Raw genomic sequence first — 19869 nt, 5'->3', positions numbered from 1 at the left:
TAAGAAACCCTCTTACACTCATTTGATACCAAAACTCACTCTGTGTAGCTAAAACCCTTCTGCGTACATTTGTGGTCTCAGGCCTTGATAGTTCTGTCTTTCTTCTATCACCCTCTTTTGACCTGTGGGTTTTTTTGTGTCTTACGCTGTTAATGTGTCTTGTCTCTCTACAGCCTAAAGTGTTTGGGACAGAGAACATTTCTCGCTTCAGATTCATATGACATAGTTCATATTTATAGTTTCTCTGAATAATAGCTATAGCATCTCACAGATGATAGCACAAGATGTCATGAGTAGCTAGAGCTCACCATCATTAACAAGAAGCTTAAGATAACTGGCAAAAACTGTTACAGTTTTAAAAGGTATTTTGAAACCATCTAATGCCTCAAAATTGGGAATGATACTAAGCCCACAGAAGAAGTCTGAGGCTGTGTTGCCTTGTATCAGAGGGAACTGGAGACATACAGTCGTTACTTAATGCTGCAGGATTTCTTCATGAAACTGAATGGTGCGGCAATGCTTGCTTAACTAAGTCAGGAAGCAAAGATTCTCTGAAAGCCTGTTTAAACCTGTAATACAGGAGACTAATTTTAAAACATAGTCTTGACAGGTGGAATAAATGACTGCAGTTCTCTTCATGGTTTCCAGAACCCTGAGGGCCCTTACTGGCCCTGGCCAGCCTCCCATGGAGCCTCCCACACCCCTGCTCAGAGGTCCAGTACTCCATTTCAGGAGAGAATCGCAAACCTAAAAGTGAGAAAACTCATAGGCTGAGATAAAGAAAGTGTAACAGGTAAAGCAAAAGCTGACATGCAAGCAAAGCAAAACAGGGCATTCATTCACTACTTCACAAGAAATTCTTCACTGTGAGGCTGGTGAGGTGCTGGAGCAGGCTGCCCGGAGAAGCTGTGGGTGCCCCATCCCTGGCAGTGTTCAAGGCCAGGCTGGATGGGGCTTTGAGCAACCTGGTTTGGTGGAAGGTGTCCCTGCCCATGGCGGGGGGACTGGAACTAGGAGATCTTTAAGGTCTCTTCCAACCCAAACCGTTCTATGATTCTTATGATTCACATTGGCAGGCAGGTGTCCAGCCACCTCCAGGAAAGCAGAGATACATCATGCCTAACAGTTACTTGGAAAGACAAATACCATCACTCCGAACATCCCCCGCTGCCTTCTATTTCCCCCAGTTTTATATGTGAAAATAACACTAATAACGAAAATGTCCCTAAATTATCAACCCTGTTTCCAGCACAAATCCAAAACACAGCCCCATACCAGGTACTGTGAAGAAGACTAACTCTGTCCCAGCCAAACCCAGCACATTTTCCACCCCTTATTCCATACCATTTGCATCGTGCTTAGGTATCACACTATCCAATACATCCTCATTAAGGCCACCTGCCTTCCCATCCTTTGATATAATACACAGAAATAATTCCCATAGTCTATGAACCACTCCTGCAAAATGTCCATAAAATGCCCATAAAATCTCCAGAAACATAAATATCCACTGAATTCATTTAGTCCATGGCTTTGTGTTCCATCTGTTATGGTGGTCATTCAGAACAGGAGAGGTGGTATGTTGCGTGAAGTTACTGGGCACCAAAGCCAGCTCAGGTCGGGTTGCTGCTGCACCCTCATTGCTTGTTGTAAGGCTTGTTCTCCACTGGTTGAGGTAGTTCCTGCTATAGTAATTCCTATAACATGCAAACCAAATCGTTGTTGCAACAATTAAAAGTATTTCCATTACAATCTCCACCCCTGGTCCCTTTGGACCAGGCCATAGGGTTTAACGTGGCAGTGACTTCCTCCCCTTGCCCCTGCTCCAGCTTGGACGTATCCACAGACTGCAGTCCCTTAGGGTTGTACCTACTCCAGGTAGAGCCTTATCTGTGAGCCACAGTCTCTCCAGGGGGACACCTGCTGCGGCATAGACTTACCCACAGCCACAGCTGCTTTGAGGTGCCCCTGTTCCAGTGTGGCCTTACCCATGGGCCACAATGCCTTCAGAGACAGACCTGCTCTGGCGTGGCCTTACCCACAGTCACAGTCCCTTCAGGATTGACCCTGCTCCAACGTGGCCTTACCCCCGGCTGCAGTCCCTCCTGGGCTGTACCTGTTCTGTCGTGAGCTTATCCATGGCCACATATTTTGAGGTGCTCCATCATGACCTCATGCATAGCCACTGATGCTTCAAGGTGTATCTGCTGCAGCATGGATATCCACAGCCACAGATGTTTCGAGGTGGAACTTTTCCAGCGTGGACTTGTCCTTGGGCCAGGATTCCTTCAAACGTATGTGTGCTGCAGCACAGACATAAGCATGGCCACAGACACTTCAAGATACACCTGCTCTGACATGAATTTATTCATGGCCACAGATGCTTCAGGGTGTCCTGCTCCCACATGGACTCATCCACAGGTCAGCCTCCCCTCGACTCAAGTTCACACTGGAGTTCCAGCCTGTCCAGCACAGCAGCGCAGACACAGCAGCCATGCCCTGGCCACCTGCCAGCCCCGGCGCATCGCCATGGCTGTTACCAGCATGTTCCTGGGCACAGCACAGTGAGATGATCAGCAGTACAGCAAGCAGCGAAAGCAAGAAGCAGCCACTAACAAGCACTAGACTCTAATATACAGTGAGGCAAGCAAACCCCGTGGCAAGCACAGAAACTTGCCCATTAATAGCTAAGCAGCAATAACAGCTATAAATTCGACCTAATACATTCCAGTGGAACCTGTCATTATCTTGATCCCTTTGTGCCCCACGCTGAGCACCAGAAAGGACTGTTGTGGTTTAACCCCAGCTGGCACCTAAACCCCACACAGCTGCTTGCTCGCTCCCTCTCAGCAGGATGGGGGAGAGAATCAGAAGAGTGAAGGCGAGAAAACCCATGGGTTGAAATAAGGACAGTTTAACAGGTAAAGCAAAAGCTGAGCACGCAAGCAGAGCAAACCCTTCAATGAATTCATTCATGCTTCCCATGGGCAGGCAGGTGCTCAGCCATCCCTAGCAAAGCAGGGCTCCGTCATGCCTAACAGTTCCTTGGGAAGACAAACACCATCACTCCAAACATCTCCCCGCCCCCCCTTCCTTCTTCTTCCCCCAGCTTTATATGCTGAGCATGACGCCATATGGTATGGAATGTCCCTCTGGTCAGCTGGGGTCAGCTGTCCTGGCTGTGCCCCCTCCCAACTTCTTGTGCCCCCAGCCCACTTGCTGGTGGGGTGGTGTGAGAAGCAGAAAAGGCCTTGGCTCTGTGCAAGCACTGCTCAGCAGTAACTGAGTCATCCCTGAATTATCAGCTCTATTTCCAGCACAAATCCAAAACAGCCTCATATCAGGTACTGTGAAGAAGACTGCTCTGTTCCAGCCAAACCCAGCACAGTCCTTAATAAGCTCTGTATTCAGCAGTGGTCAGCTCTGCTGGCTGCTTCAGAAACATGACTGCCTCCTTCCTTTGGGGCTCTGTGTTCCCCAGAAGAGAGTGGGAGGAACCAGATCAAGGGCTAGATGGACCGCAGGGACAGCAGAAGTTTCTGCTTTTCCATTGCTTACACTTGCCAGAGCAAGGCTTTTATAATCTTTTGTCCTCACCTTCCCCCAGCTCCGTCAGTAAGTCAGTTTAAGTGTTTGCAGTGATGAGCCTCATCAAGCCACTGATTTTTAAGCATTGCTCCAGACAGAAAAGGTCATTAAAATGTCAATGACACAATATGTCTGTCCATGTCATACATTGGAACATAACAATTTAATACCAAGCTTTTCCACAAGTATCTGTGGTGCTAATTCATGGTCTTGCTATGTGGAAAAAGGCTGGCTTCCTTGAACAGAGAATTTGCCAAACCATCAGCCTCTGTAAATGGCTTGTAGCTTTGCTGAAACGAGCTGACAATTTTCCCTTTTATCTCCCAAAATCTGTCCCTATTTTTGGAGCTACTTCCCTAAAGAACCAAGATGCAGAAGAAACTACTATAGAAAGAATACACTAAAAATAGCAAGGTAAAGTCCACCTTTTTTTATGAGAGCACCTCTCATTAGGCTTAGGTGGGTTTTGCTTCTGCAATTCAGAAAAGTGTTTGGTCCCTTGAGGCAGAGCAGTAATTGTATTCGGTATAGCTCCTTACTTCTTCCTTGAGTACATGCACACGTAAGTCTCTCTCAGATGCCCATGTATTCACTCTCTTTTGTTAGAGGGTCACAGATAAATGCTATATGTATGACTTGGTATTGATTTGCTTAGGGGTTTCTTTTGTAGCCCACTAGCAATAAAATAGCTCTCAAGGGTACTCATGACTACTCAGCTTTGGAGTTTTATTTCTGCACCTGGCACTAGGTCACAAGCTTTAAAACCCTGTCCTGCTTATAAAAGGGTTAATTCTCCTAAGTTGTGGATACACTAAAATTTTGGTTTTGTAAAGAGGACCAGGATGTATGTGTCAGAGCGTGGGCCTGGCAAATCATTCAAGAAGTGTACGGGAAGTGGAGGGAATGGTTTAAAGCTGGCCCTGGTGGGGAGGGAGGATAGGAGGCTTTCTTGACTGGAAACTTAAGTTGAGTCTGTTCTAAGGACTCCGGCGCTGAGCTCTGTACTGAAATACAGGGATCTGGAGCCTCATGAGTCCAGTAAGGTCACCCAAGCAGCACAAGGAACAGTGGCAAAGTCTGAGTCACTAAGCGCAGGTGAGTCCCTGAACACTCATACTAGGAACTGCAATGGCTCCTAGTGAAGAAAGCTCTGTCACCAGATAGGCAGGTTTTCTTTATTCATCTAACATGAGTAGATGCCCTTGGAGCAGATCTGACTGTCCTGAAGCACTTGGGTGCCTGCTGCAGGCTCACATGCTGCTGGCTTATCAGCTGCCACCTCGGTATGCTCTGCTTTCTTCGGTGGCACAGGTCTGCAGCATCAAGAGACAGGGTGTTTGCGATCCAAAGAGCAGTGAGAGTTATCTTATTACACTGGAGCAATTTACAGAAGATGAGACAGGATAAAGCACGAGGTAGCCTTAAAGCTCAAGCATGGCCTTGGCAGCTTTGTCTTTAGAAGGCACTACACCTGACCCAGTACTAACGTGCAACTCCCCTGCCCCAAGGGAACATTATTTCACTTGCTTCCAACGTACACCAAGAACCAGTCTTTTCTGCCTGCCATGTGAAGGCAGGAGTCCCTCTTCTACAGAGAAAGAGGACTTCATTGCAGAGTAGGAAACTATCAGCCAGGAGACCACATGTGGCAAACGCGAAGTGAGTGTCTCCATTTACACTTCCTGTCATGGCAATGAGTTGAAACCTTTGGTCCTGTTCTCTTTCATTGTTTGTTGTCATTAAGCAAATGAATCCCTGCATTCTTTTGGGGCCCATTAAATGGCAGTATTAGATTACTAGCCACCAGTACAAGGGACCCACATCTCTTCATTAATTGGCTGACATGTTTAAGAAGCTCTCTGGAGTGTTTTCCTCTGTAAGAAGGATGTTTCCATCATGGGACATGATAGTTTCAACCTTACTAGATGCTTCGGGTTTGGGTGCTATATTTTTAGACATTAGCACTTCAGCATGCAGCTCAGATGAGGTCTCAGCTGAATCTTCAGGATGCAGTATTTACTAATTTCATAAGTACATAAGTTCACAAGTATTTCATGTTCGTAAGTTCAAAATTAGTACTGGACTTTCACATTAACTGCCACAGTTATTCACATATATTTAGTAATGTTTTATTCTTTTGGGGAGTTTCGGTGTTGTTTTTTTACTTTTTCCTTTTTCATTTGAAAAATAAAAATAAACTTCCAGGAATTCAACTGTGACAATATTTTTTTTTTCTTTTTCTTCAAAAGGGCAAAACTAATTTAGATTCTTGGCGGCATCTGGTAGCAGATCCAAAGGAAAACAAATTTTAAAAGCAGTCACTTTTCAAGAAGACATTTATCAATAATATGATTACCCCTCTGACTCACACTAAAGCTCATTTGACTAGTACACAATGATCAGTAGGATGAGAATTGAAAATCTCTCTATGAAATCTGTAAAGCAAACACATGATACTGGTTTCGGGAGAAGGTTTTATCATGATAGCTAAGGGCAGTGAGGGATGCAGACCACTTCCCATTTTCCTTTCACACCCCCACATCCCTTTTTAAGTTATGCTTTGCCCCTGGCTCACTTCTAATTTTTACTATCCATTAGCCCCTAGTGATAACATCAAGGTTGGATGGTCTACTTGAATCAACAGTTGAATTATCCCTATCTTCTGACATCATCAAGAGCAAATTGCTAGCTAATCACCAAAGAAAAGAGACTTGAACAACAACAAATAGTTCTGTGGCCAGTGCAGCTAATAAAGACCAGCGTTCAATGGCTTTCTTGGCTGTTTAGACTCTTGGATTTTCAATAAAGTGTGAACTTCTTAATTTTTTCCTATATGAGGTCACTAACAGGCTGTCTCTCCTTTGCCTGTACCAATACTTGTGAAATTATAGTGTCTTTGGAGTATCTAGTTTAATTGCAGCTGGTCAATGAGCTCAAATGTTATGTGCAAGGGAAAGGTTATACACATGGTGTGATCACAGGAACTGTAAATGAGAGCTGTGCAAGGGCCTCCTTTGTGTAGCCTTGTGTCCCTATCCTGAGCAGTCAAAAACCTTAAAAGTGGCAGTAAGCATAACAGCATCTTTTCCCCTCACAAAGATGGGGTGTGTTGAGGGCCAGACATGACCCTTCTCTGTGAAATTACTCGTCTCTTGCACCATGTTCTGCACCACAAGTAAGATGCAAAAACACCTCCAGCATCATAGCTACTGTAAGGAAAGGTAACTGGTTTATAATTTCTTTGGTTTTAGGGTAAAGCTATGAACAAGGGAAACTGAAATAAGCCTGGGTCACAGCTCTTGACTCCTAAATCCATTAATAATCACAAGAATTTATAATTTGGAGGTAGTCCATTATATTTGTGTAGCTGTAGGCTTTACGTGTCCGTATTGTATATACATAGACAAAAAAGGAGCCTGGATTTAAGAAAAGCGATGGCCATAGTCTTTTTTTAATGCTCTTGGGCACAACAACAATGAATTTTTGTACTGTTTAATAATAAGCTGGTTAAGATACAAAAAAAAGAACAAAGAGTTATTTTTGAAAGCTTTGGGTAGTAACAACATAATGTTTTCATTATTTAAAGTTCAGTCACAAGAAGGACAAAAAAATCCCTCTTGTGTACACTGAAGAGCTTTTCAGTTTTGAAAAAAAACCAATACCATATTCACACTAATGTTTGCTTGCATAAAATATTGACTGTAGTCACACTAGCAGTTTTATATAAAGACTTAAAAGCAATCTTGATTGTCTGAAAGGTTCTAATTGTTTTTCCCCTTTGCTGAATGAGTAATGAAAGGACAACTAAAAAGCAGAACTATATAGTTATTTTATAACTGGCACTAACAAATTTCACCAATTACAGAGTCCATTCTGTAAGCAATGAATATGTGGCTCCCAATTAATCTAGTGTACCTCCAGGCAAGGTCTAAATCAGCTGGATACAGCTAAAGCAATTTGCACACAGCTAAAAGCAAATTGGAAAATAAGTGTTCCACGCTACTGCCTATCTTTCCAAGCCAAATACACAATCAGTATTCTGGCAGCAGCACTCTGTCATGTTATTTGCAGCTATCAATTTTAATTATAACAATTATAGATTGGTTGGGAAAGTGAATAATCTAATGTTCAAATGAGGTTGGCACGGCTACTGGGGATCTTTTTTCCCTTTCATGCACATGTACATTTAGTGTTAGGAAATATCAAGCAAAAAACATCTCTTCACCACAGCCCTGAGCTCAGATAACTATCATTGAAGTTGCAGTGGTGATTTTTCGTTTGTTTGTTTACAACAAAGATCCAGTTTTAGGATTCACCAGTCTGCTGTACAGAAAGGTTGATACGAATTGAATTCGGGCTTGAGAGGACTCAGCTGAGGAACACAGGCCAATACTTTCAAACTTGGTCACTTAAAGTCAGACTCATATTTTCTTACTTAACCACCCAAATGAACGAGCTCTTCTTTATGTAGAGAGAGCCCCTGCTGCCCATTGACACCAGCTATTTTGCTAACCTATTTACTTCTAGGCACAAGCTGTTTCTTCTTGTAGAACAATGCTTCTCTTGGAACAGAGAAAAAGGAAATATCCAACCCTAGCTGCACTAACAAGAGTTTTATGTGTTTCAGCTAAATAAATAGCTGGGGGAAGAGTACATCCTGACTTGAGCAGGGTTACAGCCACAAAAGCTCAACATGAACTTTCTGAATCTGAGCTTTTAGTACAAGCTTATCTCCACTGCTAGTCAAATGCCCGTTGTAGTGTTGCTGAAGACCTGCTGTTCCCATCTGAAGCTATCCAGTAAACACTCAGCTAATAATTACTGTACCCCAAAGAACCATTCCAAGTGTGCTGCAGACTGCATCTACCGAGGCACCAAGAGAGTTTCCTATCTCCTGCTCCTCCCAGGCTGGAACCTCAGGAGGCAGTGGGAAAAGCTGTGACAGTTTTAACTCCAGGGCTTTAGGATGCCATTGCCACACGTGCCCTGCTTGCCCCATGGCTGAATATGCCCATCATGCTGGGGACAGGCACCGCAACACAGCACAGAGCTGCAACAGGCTGTGCGGACCCCAGCTGGAGGCACAGCCATACCACCTGGCTGGCTACTTCTCTCATGGGATTACCTGTTTTTTTTTAAAAAAAAAGGCAAGGAAGGCATCTGGGGGTAGCAACACCCTAAAGCTGTGAGCTACCACTGAGGTCAGATGAGAAGGATCAAAGCAGTGTACTAAGTACAGAAGACAAATTTTTTTTGTGTGCAGCTTTGCAAATAATGTCTACCTGGTAACTGGCATAGTAGGTGGTGCATTGCACTGTTGCTCAGAAACTGTGGATAGATGTGGAACGTGGAAGGTCAGCTGCTGTGATTAGTTATCAAAAGAGAGTAATTTCAAAGATCTGCACAGGGATTTAGCTATGCAACTCCCACTGTCTTGGCAAAGCCTGGGACAGCAAATCATCTGCTTTGAAAATGTGAGCAAATGCACCCTTGAGTTGGACAAGAAGATCCTCTGCCTAATCAGGAGCCAGAGAAATTTGCTTACAGTGCCTCATATTGCAATGGAAACAATGAAGGAAAAAATTAGCAAAGACGTAAGAATGAATCCTGAATGTGCCAAACATGCAAATGCCTGTGCTTGATAACAAAACTGCTCTCTGAGAGAAAAAAAATAGTGGAACACTTAGATAAATATGCATACCTGTGAGATCATCTGGTGATCAGATACACCTCTGGCACATGTGCACACAGAGTGTATACTGCTGTCTGACATGCCTCCTGCTCTGTCTTTTGCCTTCCTGAGCTCTTTTGTTTGGAGTTTAAATTATTTTACCCTGCCCACCTAAGCTTCCAGCCTGCTCAGCTCGGTGCTGTACAAACACACTTGCAGAAATCTGTCCCCATCATTCTCCTTCTTCCTTTCTTTCTCTTTTGTTTTGTTGAGGAAAAAAAATCCCCACATACAGCAGTTTCCTGTTTAATGGTAATTACCACTATAGTACTGTTGTAACAGAGAACCATGAAAAGTTACAGACTGCAGTCCTTTAATCCGGTGTGTTACAGTGTGATTCCTATTTTGTTAGGCCATAAATTGACAATCTCTCAGCTTCTTTATTATTTAAAATACAGTATTAATATTAAAATTGCTTTGCCTGTCCGTAACTTTGGGATCAGAAGTGTACCTCAAGGGATCCTGCTCCATCTTCACTAAATGCTTTTCACTTCAGATTAATATATTTTCATTTGCCCTGTCAGCCTGTGCAGATGGAGCAGGCCTCAAACCACACGAGGCCAAGTAGAAGTCCAATTAGGCAAAGTTATTTTTAAGTTCTGGAGGGCACAGGGTCAAGCACACTAGGGAGATTTAAGCACCTAAAGATGTAGATGGGCGTCTTATGTATTTTCAGAAGTGCTGTTGCACTGCAGTCAAGGGGAGTCAGGCATCTGGCAACTATCTTGTGAAACACATTTTGAGATTCCTGCAAAGAGCCTGAACGTTCTTGGAAATGCAGATGCTCTTGCCATAGGAAGGTTCAGGCCACAGCAGAGGCCACCGGTGGTTTCACACTCCCTCTCCAGCCATCTCAGGTCTGCTGTGGTTTAGCTTAATGGCTAAGATCCATGCTGCACCGGACGTGTGTACATTCCTCAGGAGGACACATGTACATTGGCTGTCCCAGGAGTTCAGAATGCTGGGGAATCGATCAGGGGGCAGGAAGAACGATGGCCATGGGTGAGCCAGCTGCACTTAGGCATGGTGTGGGGATCTACTCACTCAGCACTCTTCTCTGTACTCTGGGTAGAGGAAGGTCAGAGAACATAAACCAAACCACTTCCCAGCTAGCTCAGTCATCAGTAGTGGCCACAAGCAACTGCCCAGAGAAGAGCAAGAGTAGGCAACAGACCTATGCTAGTACTCTTCCATCTTCCAACAAATTTCAGCCAGAGAATTTTCTGTCGTTTTTCTATGCAATACCAACAATGCAAACATGAAAAAACCCACATTTTTTTCTAAAGTGCTTATTCAATCTCCTCTTGAGTTCACTATAAACTTTTTTGTGTCTACAATGTCCTTCTTTGCCAAGGAGTTTCCCACATGCACTGTCCATTGAATGAAGACCCTCTGTGTGCCCAGGATGCTGTCCCTCTTACCTTTATGGGATGACCCTGGATTCTTGTACTGAAAATAGCAGCGAACACTAATCTTCACTAACCATCTTACCCTATAACTCTTGTGATTTTATAGACTTTAATGTATTGCAGCTTAAGTCATCTTTTTTCCACGTTAAAGACTCCCAGCCTAATCTTCCCCCGCCCCCCCCCCCCCCCCCCCCCATATGGAACCTATTAATCATCCTTGTCATTCTCTGAACCTTTCTATTCCTAATCCTTTATAGCTGTAGAGACTCATATCTATCTTTCCACTATAGAACAGCCCTTTATTTGTGCCTTTAACTTCCTGGATTTTAGCCAGGTATTTTTCCTAGATGTGTTTTTATGCTTGTGAGTGTCTTTAAAAGGCATGTTGAAGGTATCTGTCAAAAGCCTTTTGGAAAGCCAAGTAGACAATATCATGGGGGCATCTGGTTGAATCACCCTTTTCCATAGGCTCTTTGATGCCCTAACTGTCAAGAGGTTTGTAAGGTAGGACTTTTCTGGCCAGAAATGGTATACAGAAGCCAAGCCTGGAAATGTATTTTGTGTTTGTATCCAGCATGAAAGTGAAGTCACTTAGAGTTACGGACACTGACATTTTAATCTAGTTCTGTGAATTGTCTTGAGATTTTATATAGACTTGGAACAGGGCAGATGAGACATAGTCTTTAGGAAACTTTTCAGGAGACAACTTAGGAAGATAAGAAACATGTACCCTCAGCCATATTTTATAAAATTCACCTCCTTGTTTTGCTCTTAGAATCACAGAATAATTTATTCTGGAAGAGACCTGTGAAGGTCTGTAGTCCAACATCCAGCTCAAAGAAGGTTTGATTAGATGAGGTTGCTCAGGGTTGTGGCTGCTTGGGTTTTAAGTATCTTCAAGGACGGAAATCCCACACCTCTCTAGGCCTCTGTTCCAGTATTTTACCACCTTCACGGTGAAAATTGCCTTTATTATACCTAGTTGAAATTTCCCATGTTCCAACTTGCATCTTCTGTCTTCACTCCTGCCCCTGTCTAGCTTTGGGAAGGGTTTGGCTCTGCTTTCTCTACATCCTTCCATTAGGTAGCTGTAGACAGCAGTCAAATCTTTCAGCACAGTCTCCCTTTTTAGCCACCAAGAGGTGATGCATTGGTTTGACAGCAACAGCAGCAGCAAGTTTCAATTCCTGTTCTTAATAATGAATGGGGCAGGGCCAGGATGCGAGTGTTATCCACATGGATTTGGAAGAAACCCTTAACAAGTTCTTTAATTAGGTTACTCAAAAATAGGCGGTTAGATCTAAAGAATTGCACTGGAAGTCAGTGACTAATTAATTCCTGAAGAATTGCTGAATGATGTAATATGTACAGTACGTACCAGGGCAGAGATCATGTGCACTACAAAGTTCAATCCTAATAGAATAATGATCCCAGAGGGGGCAATCAAAAGCTAGCAGAAATTAAAGCAATTGAGGATGCTCTGGTTTAGACTGAAATTATTTCAATACCATGATCCGTCAGAGTGGATCTGCAAAGACCAGCCGAGGTTTTAACGGCTGGTTTGCATACTTGAGGTCTGACAGCCTCCAGCAGCTGTGTGTTGCTCTTGATGTTCCTGTGGTTCCCAGAAGAAGGGATAGGGCTTCACAGCAGGGAGGCAGAGAGCGCCTTCACCATGGCACTGGGTGTTTGTTGCTTTCTCTGACAGCGTGTCAGATACTACGCCACAGTTCTCTGCCATTTCACTTTTTCACATTTATAAGCCTAGAGCAAGTAAAGTGGGAAGGTGAGGTGAGTCTTTTCAGTCTTCTGGTGATACACAGATTCACCTCTCAATTGTTCCACAGAGCACACTGAAGTACATTTCCCGGTGTCTGAATATGGTGAGGTAGATAAAGGCAAATCAGATGAAATCAGCCTGGAGAACAGCAAAAACTCTCTCCAGAACAGCTGCTTTCATAAAACTCCTGCTATTTTGATAGGAAATACAATTGGCAGCTCACATGAGACTCTGACCACAGCAAATCCAACACTGACTCTCTACTTAGATTGTGATCCAGATCTGAAATCTAAAACCTTTAGAGCCAAGAATTTTAATCCAGGCTGTGTCCTCACATCTACAGTCCTGAAATTTATTGCAGTTCTCTACCATTTCCAAAAAGTGTGTTCAGTGTCAGATGAGGCACAGTGTTGCAGCCTGCAAGCGAAGCTCCAGCTTTTCTTGCAGGCAGATATATGACAGCAGCTCAGACCCCAGTGTTAACTCCAAACAACAGCGTCTGCCTGAACATTTATTGATATCTATTGTAGGAAAAGTGGGTGAGTCCTCATGTGTTTGGCATACAGTTCAGTGGCCTTCACACCTGTAGGTGTTATCATCCTTGTTTCAGCTTGTTCACAAGTTCACAAATTAATTTTAGCCACTATAGGAGTTCTGTAAGGCTCCTGTGCAGGCAACTACAAAGAACCAAGCATTCACAAATCTCCTTTAGAAGTATGCTAGTATTAATTGCATGCGTGTGTGGGGAAGACATGGTTCTGCCTAAAGGAACCAACTAGAATCCGGTACATTGAATATTCCCAGTGATGACTATAGTATCTTTTCCAAACTGCTTATACTTTACATATGCCTTTGTTCATATATATTTCAGAGGTGATAAGAAGGCTGTGGTGCAATGCTTCATCTTGGCTTTCAGAGATAACAGTGCTAAAAATGCAAAACAATTATCAAGCAAATCTGGACAAAGTGAAACCTAAATAATAACAAAAAAGAGCAGCTGAGGCTGTCCTTGGCAGCATTACTGCTGAACATGACCTAACCTGACTAAAGCATCCACTTCATAAGAATTTAAGTCTCTTACAGCAGGTTTGTAATATGATAGAGCATCAGGAAGGCGCCTTTTGAAAAAAAGGAGAAAATTTGAGCTGATGCAAACTTTAAATGAATAAAGGGTCATTAATAAACTTATCATTAGAAATTTATTTCACAGAAAAGTGTATTTCTTTCTCTTTCTGTTTTTCTTATTTCTAATGTGTGACATTATATGAAAGTCGACTTCTAAAATTCTGTATGTATAAATATATATGTATATATATAAGTATGCATACATGTACATGCACATGTAAAATTAACATTACAGATTTTCTAGCAGTTAACTATGTGTTATATTTTGAAAGGCATAAGTAAAATAATCCGCTGTCTCCACGAGTGCGGAAGCCTGATTAAAGGCTATTTTAAAAATTAAATAGTGGGTGTTAAAGAGTCACATCAGCATATGCAGAGACTGTGGACGTAGAAGTGGTGAGCTGCTGTTGACCGCCGGTCCAGAGTGCATCCCAGCACTGGCTAACATCTGTGGCAGGTTTCCATTCTTGCACCAGAAGCAGTTAAGTTGCGCCACTCTTATCAGTGCAATGAGATAAACCACCCTCCCTGGCGTGCAAGGCACTGTCAGCCACGGGGAAGAAGAGCAGACAGCACGTGCTGGTGGAGAGCTGTGGGATGACCCTTTAGCCGATTGAAGGACATCTTACAGGTTTTGGGGTGTGTGTTGAGTTGTCTTCATTCATCACTATTGCTAATTTGTTTTAAAAGATTTTAATATGTGTAAGATAACCTACTGCCTTTCAGCATGTATTCAGCCAATACTCCGGAGATGTCCTGCCACTTTTCTTCCACCAGCAGCATCACTTGATCTGGGGCAGTGCCAGCCCTGGACGGCCTTTGGGGCAGCAGGGATGGGATTTTCTTTGTATGCACAGCAGCCTCCTTTTGGGCACTTTATCTCCCACCTCCCGGCCATCTGCTCATCAAGTCCATGGAGTGTAAGAATCTGTTAATGCAGTGCATTTTAAGAAGATAGAAGCTGCTCCCACTGGTGAGGTTCAAGGGGATGACAAAAATGTTAGGGTAGCCAAGTTTATTATGTTGTTCTGACTCCTTTTTTACTACTTCAGCTCCATTCCCCTCTCAGCAGGTGAATTGTACAGATTTACATTCACCGTGTCAAAGATGCTGATCTCCGTAATTAATTAAAATTCACAGTGATGTCGAGGGTATAGAGGTAATTTGGCCCAATAGACCAAATGCAGAGTAAAAACATGCCATTCCCACAGAAATTAATGGAATTTGTGTTCACTTAAAGTAGGGCTGACTGTGGTTCAATGACACTGAATTTCACAGATTTGCATTGATTTGCTAATGAGAAATTTACACTACCATTGACTTGCCTCTGAATTTGACCCTTTCATTTCAGCTTGAATTGATGATTACTGTGGGAACAGAAGAAACTGGATTCACTTCTCTGGAGTGAACATAATTCAGTGAGCAAACTATGAAAGAATAAAAGTAATCCACGGATTAAAAAAAAGCCACTGAACAAGCAGCCACAGAATGAGTGTCTGCCTGATAGCTTATCGCTGTGACCAGTATGTGCTCACCGGCACTCCTAAATGCCGAGGAGCTGCCCCTGCTTAAAATTTAGCGTGCTGTCGATGAGGGCTGGGCATACATTATTTTAATAAGACCCTGAAAGGTGGTCTAAAATCCAGCTGGCTCTCCCTGGCTTCTCTGGGCCTGCAGACGGCTGAGGGCTTTGCTGCGAGGCCATGGCCCGTAGCGGGGCGGTGGGCTCTGGGGACATGGCTGCAGCACTGGAGAAGCCCACGCCGGGCATGTCCTTCAGAGCCAAAGCACAGCACAGGCACCAGGGGTTCGGAAACGGTTCACAATGTGGCGCTGAACCTTTCTGCACGGCTGACCTGCTTTAACGAAAGGAAAGAAAGCCCACATTAGCATGTGAGCAAAGGAAGTCAAAATGATCTCATTCATAGAGCTTTCTCCCATTTATGTAAGGGGAGTTGGCCCCCACAGAATAGCATGTCTTTCTTTGGGCCACACAGGGCTGTCTGCCTAATTTTCCTCATTCTTAACCTTTGCCTCTCCGTGGGACTAAAGTGCAAGACAAAGCCAGGACGCTGCATTCTTCCCTTATATCTTAGCTACAATAGCAAGGAGGTGGCAGGGTTAAAAATGTTTGCACACCCATGGGACATCTTGAATGCACAGAGCTGTTCTGGCATCACTGTCTCTGAGCTGCAAGGACTGACTGGCTTGAGAACATGCATCTCTGCCAGAATCTGTATGTAGCAGGCAGCCACAGCCACCTAAGCTTAAGACAAAGCTATTGAGTTTAGATTAATGATAAAAAATAGCATCTAAATAATAAAAGTCCCCAAAGCAAAACTTTCATCTAATACTACTAATTGCCCTTGAATTAGTTCTTCTCTATAATGCCATGTTAGCACAGCAGCATATTAATTATTGAGCAATATTTGAATCATTCTGAAGTAAGTAATACATTCATTTACTACCTCCTTTATATGGGAAACATCTTTTATAGTATATTACATTTTTTAAATCTTTATTGTTTAAAAGAACACATTTTGTTTGTTCTTCTGCCTTACATATTTGTAAATTTTAGTGAAGACAATGCTGCAACCGAACTGCAGGTTCAGAAGAAAAGTATTTATCATAACTAATCCTTTTTTAAAAATTATGCCTTTTAGAAAAGTGTACTCCTGGTTTGTTGCTGTATTGTTGGACAGCTTAGTAAATTGCTTTTTAAAGGAGTCTACCTAGATTGAATTAAATATTTATGACACTAATAAACTAAGTATTCAGAAAACTATATCGATTGTGCCAACATGGGTCTTGAATCTGCCTCACTGTTGAATAGCTAATATTCACATTCCTTTGAAAAAGAATGTAGCTTTTCTGTGTCTTTTTGTGCTATTTGTACAATGTAAAAGAAGAAGTTACCTTGCCTAAAAGTAAAGGCAGGGACATACTACAGTATCAATATACTAGCAACAACTTTATTCCTTCTCTATTACATTATCCTACAAAACCTATTTCTTCTCTGAGCAAGCGTTCAAAGTAGGGTTTTGGTTTTTTGTAAGACCTCTTTTGTTTTGCTCTGTAAGAAATGTATTCAGCTGTGTAGTCTATTGAATTTATCAAACAAGTATTCATCCTGTCTCCTGGGGTTTTAGCAAGAGATTCAGCTCCTCAACAGAGAGATCTTAAGGTGCAAGTCAAAACATCCTGGTCTTCATAAATAAACACTCACACACAGCCTAACATACTCACAAACAAAACCCCCAAACTCACGCATGTGTTCTGTTTAGAGGGCAGGCTTGTGAAGGTCCTGATGTTACAAGTACGCAGGACCTCACCATGATCAGATTCTGGATGCAAGTGTGCTTGGGCAACCTAGTGTTGGACACATATTGGGTCATTGAGAAAAGGAGAGAGGTACCATCATTGGTGCTTGCCCTGATGTACGTGCTGTAGACATTCTTCACAGTTTAGGCAGGATTTTTCTTCTCTTTTTCCTCTATAGGTCTCCATTTGTTCCATAAGCTGTACTATAGGACGCTCTAAGACCCAAATGAATGTCATAAGAGCTTCTTAGGGAATAAATGAGTTACAGGAGCATTTGCCTCTGCTGTGCCATTTGACATGACCTGTCCTGAAATGCTATACAGAAACTTTGGAGGCACCTCCTTTGTGTCTTTCCAAAATGTATGGTGTTAAACTGAAAACAATTACAGGAAATCACAATTAGATCAAAGTAGATATAGATCCAGGATGTTACAAGCTTTACTACTGTCCCTGGGAAAACTGCAGTGTAAGTCCTTTTGTAAGCAATTATATCCAGGCATTTGAAGGACTAGGATGGGACTGGGAAAAACCAACACAGATTGACCAGGATAAATGGTGCAAGACCAAACTAGTCACCTTCTACTTTGCAACAACTTGCTCAGTGATGAGTGGAGAGCTGAGGACATCACTTACCTTGATTTTAGCAAGGTTTATTACACAACCTTGCACCTCAGCATCCTTGCTGACAAAATGACAAGCTATGGACTGGACACATGGACCACAAGATGTACGGAAAACTGTCTGAACTGGCTGGTGGTGATCAATGACTCAAAGTCAAACTGTCTGCCACTCACAAGCAGAGATCCTCAGGGTGAATACTGGGATGAGCAGTACTCAATGTCCTTTTAACTGACCCAGATGACAGGACTGAATGTACCTGCTCCAAGTTTGTGAACACCGAAATGAAAGAAGCTGTGATCGTCAAACTCATATACCATGTCTGACAGAGCCCTATTTCTTCATTTTCAGATTTCTTCTTTCTAGTCACTTGTTCCATTCTGGTGCCTCTGATGTTTCTATTCCAATTCTGGACTCTTGCGTCATCCATCCTGTCTTCCTCTGGGTTCCTTACTTCATGCTCTTTGCATCTAGTTCTATGAAAATGTCATTTTTTTTCACTGAGTGAAATGTTATTTTCCCACATAAACTACTGACATTGAAATTTTCAGGACAATATTCCCATTGTGAGAAAATCCTTTAACCCTAACCTCGGCCTTCCCTAATATTTGGATTCATGTTGGAACTATGTCCTTTTTCCCAAGCTGTAAACTTCTCCAGGTGACTAATAACTGCAGAATGTTCAAGTGTTTGATGGATTATGAAATTGTTTAGCTGACCCCCTTGTAGGGCAAGATTGGAAGGAACATATGGAAGGAAATCTGAACATTGATCCTTCCATAAATTTGTTAATCTTCTTATCAGAACTGATGGAAAGCACCATAATGTTGCATAAACAGCCCCCAGAAGAACTTTCTAACACTAAGTGGAAGACTCCAGGCAGCAATGATATGTTGTTTTGATGGATGACCTCAACAAAGTAGAAAGACGAAATCTTCCAAAACATAAGACCTGATTATTTTAAAGGATGCAACCTATTTCACAATACTGAGATGATATTGTTTATAGAAGACCCAAAGATGGATACATATTTGTAAGCACAGAGGACTACAGTAGAAATTTCTAAATTTCTAAATTTCTACTTTTAGAAATTTCTAAAATCTAGCTCTAAAAAAGTTCTAGATTCGAAAATTTTCTAAGGATGTTCACATTCTTCAGCAATAGAAGGTATTTCTGTGTAAGTACTGCTAGAAATATTTGCAAAGCTTTAAAATCTCAGGTTTCAGGTGGACACTATGGACAGCCAGATGTTCTGCAACTGGCACTTTAACGAACAACCTATAGCAAAATGCAGTTTGGGTTTGATGAGCAAAGTATGAGGGAAACTAACCTCTGAGACAATCAGAACCTAAGTCACAGGCCCTAGCCTGTTTTTTTTGTTTGTTTGTTTGTTTGTTTTCTTTCCCCCCAGTTAGTCAGTTCAGGGCTGGTTTTTCATTTCTGTCTCATGTAGCTACAGCTAATATTTCCCTGGTCCTGGGATACTCTCTAGGTGGATTTGCAGTCTGTTTCCAATTGCCAAGCATTTGAGACTTTATTCATGCTAGGACACCTTCTGGCTCTTTCTGGATCTGAGCTGCCTATGATCCTCAGCCACTACTTCTTTCTGAATGCTAGTTTGGGTGTTGGCACTACTCAGCAATGAGCAAAAAGGGTAGCTGTTTCACTGGAGCACGTAAGAGTACCTATTTTGTTCAACCTGAAGTGTTGGCCTGAGGAGGTCACTGAACTCTTTTGGTAGAAGAAAAATTTTTTCCAGGCATGTGGCATGCTATTTCCAGTGTCTATACATTACTGATGAAGTAATGTCTATGCATTACTATCCAAGAAAACACAATGGTTTGTCTGCGTCTCATTTTGTCAAAACACACGGTATTGAAGACTCACTGCCCGTGACACTTTCCTTCTAGATTGTTTCATGCCACTTGTGCTATAAAACCAGGTGCCTAATTCTTTTTAGCCTGACTGTAAGAGGTGAAAGGAGATATTTTGTTAACTGTGGTTGCCAAGAGCAGTTAGACTAAGCTAATGAAAGCCAGTTGTCTTAGTCTTTCTCTCAGAGCTGGTTATGAACCATTTGACCAGGATATCAAAGTGGTGAGTAACCTGACAGGAGTGAACAAAGTTTTACCAGAAGATCGATATCTTCTTCAGGCCTGCCTGCTCTCTCTCCCTACTTCACTGACGAACTGGCTTTGGAAAACAGGAGAGTAATGAAGAGGAGGAAAGGAGTATACCTGCTTCCATCATAAATTAAACCTGCAGAATCACTGAGAAGGGGAGGATGAACTCTGGCT

The sequence above is a fragment of the Falco biarmicus genome, chromosome Z (assembly GCF_023638135.1).
Source record: "Falco biarmicus isolate bFalBia1 chromosome Z, bFalBia1.pri, whole genome shotgun sequence".
NCBI lineage: Eukaryota > Metazoa > Chordata > Aves > Falconiformes > Falconidae > Falco > Falco biarmicus.
The sequence above is the reverse complement of the archived record's forward strand: the minus strand, read 5'-3'. Positions refer to the sequence as shown.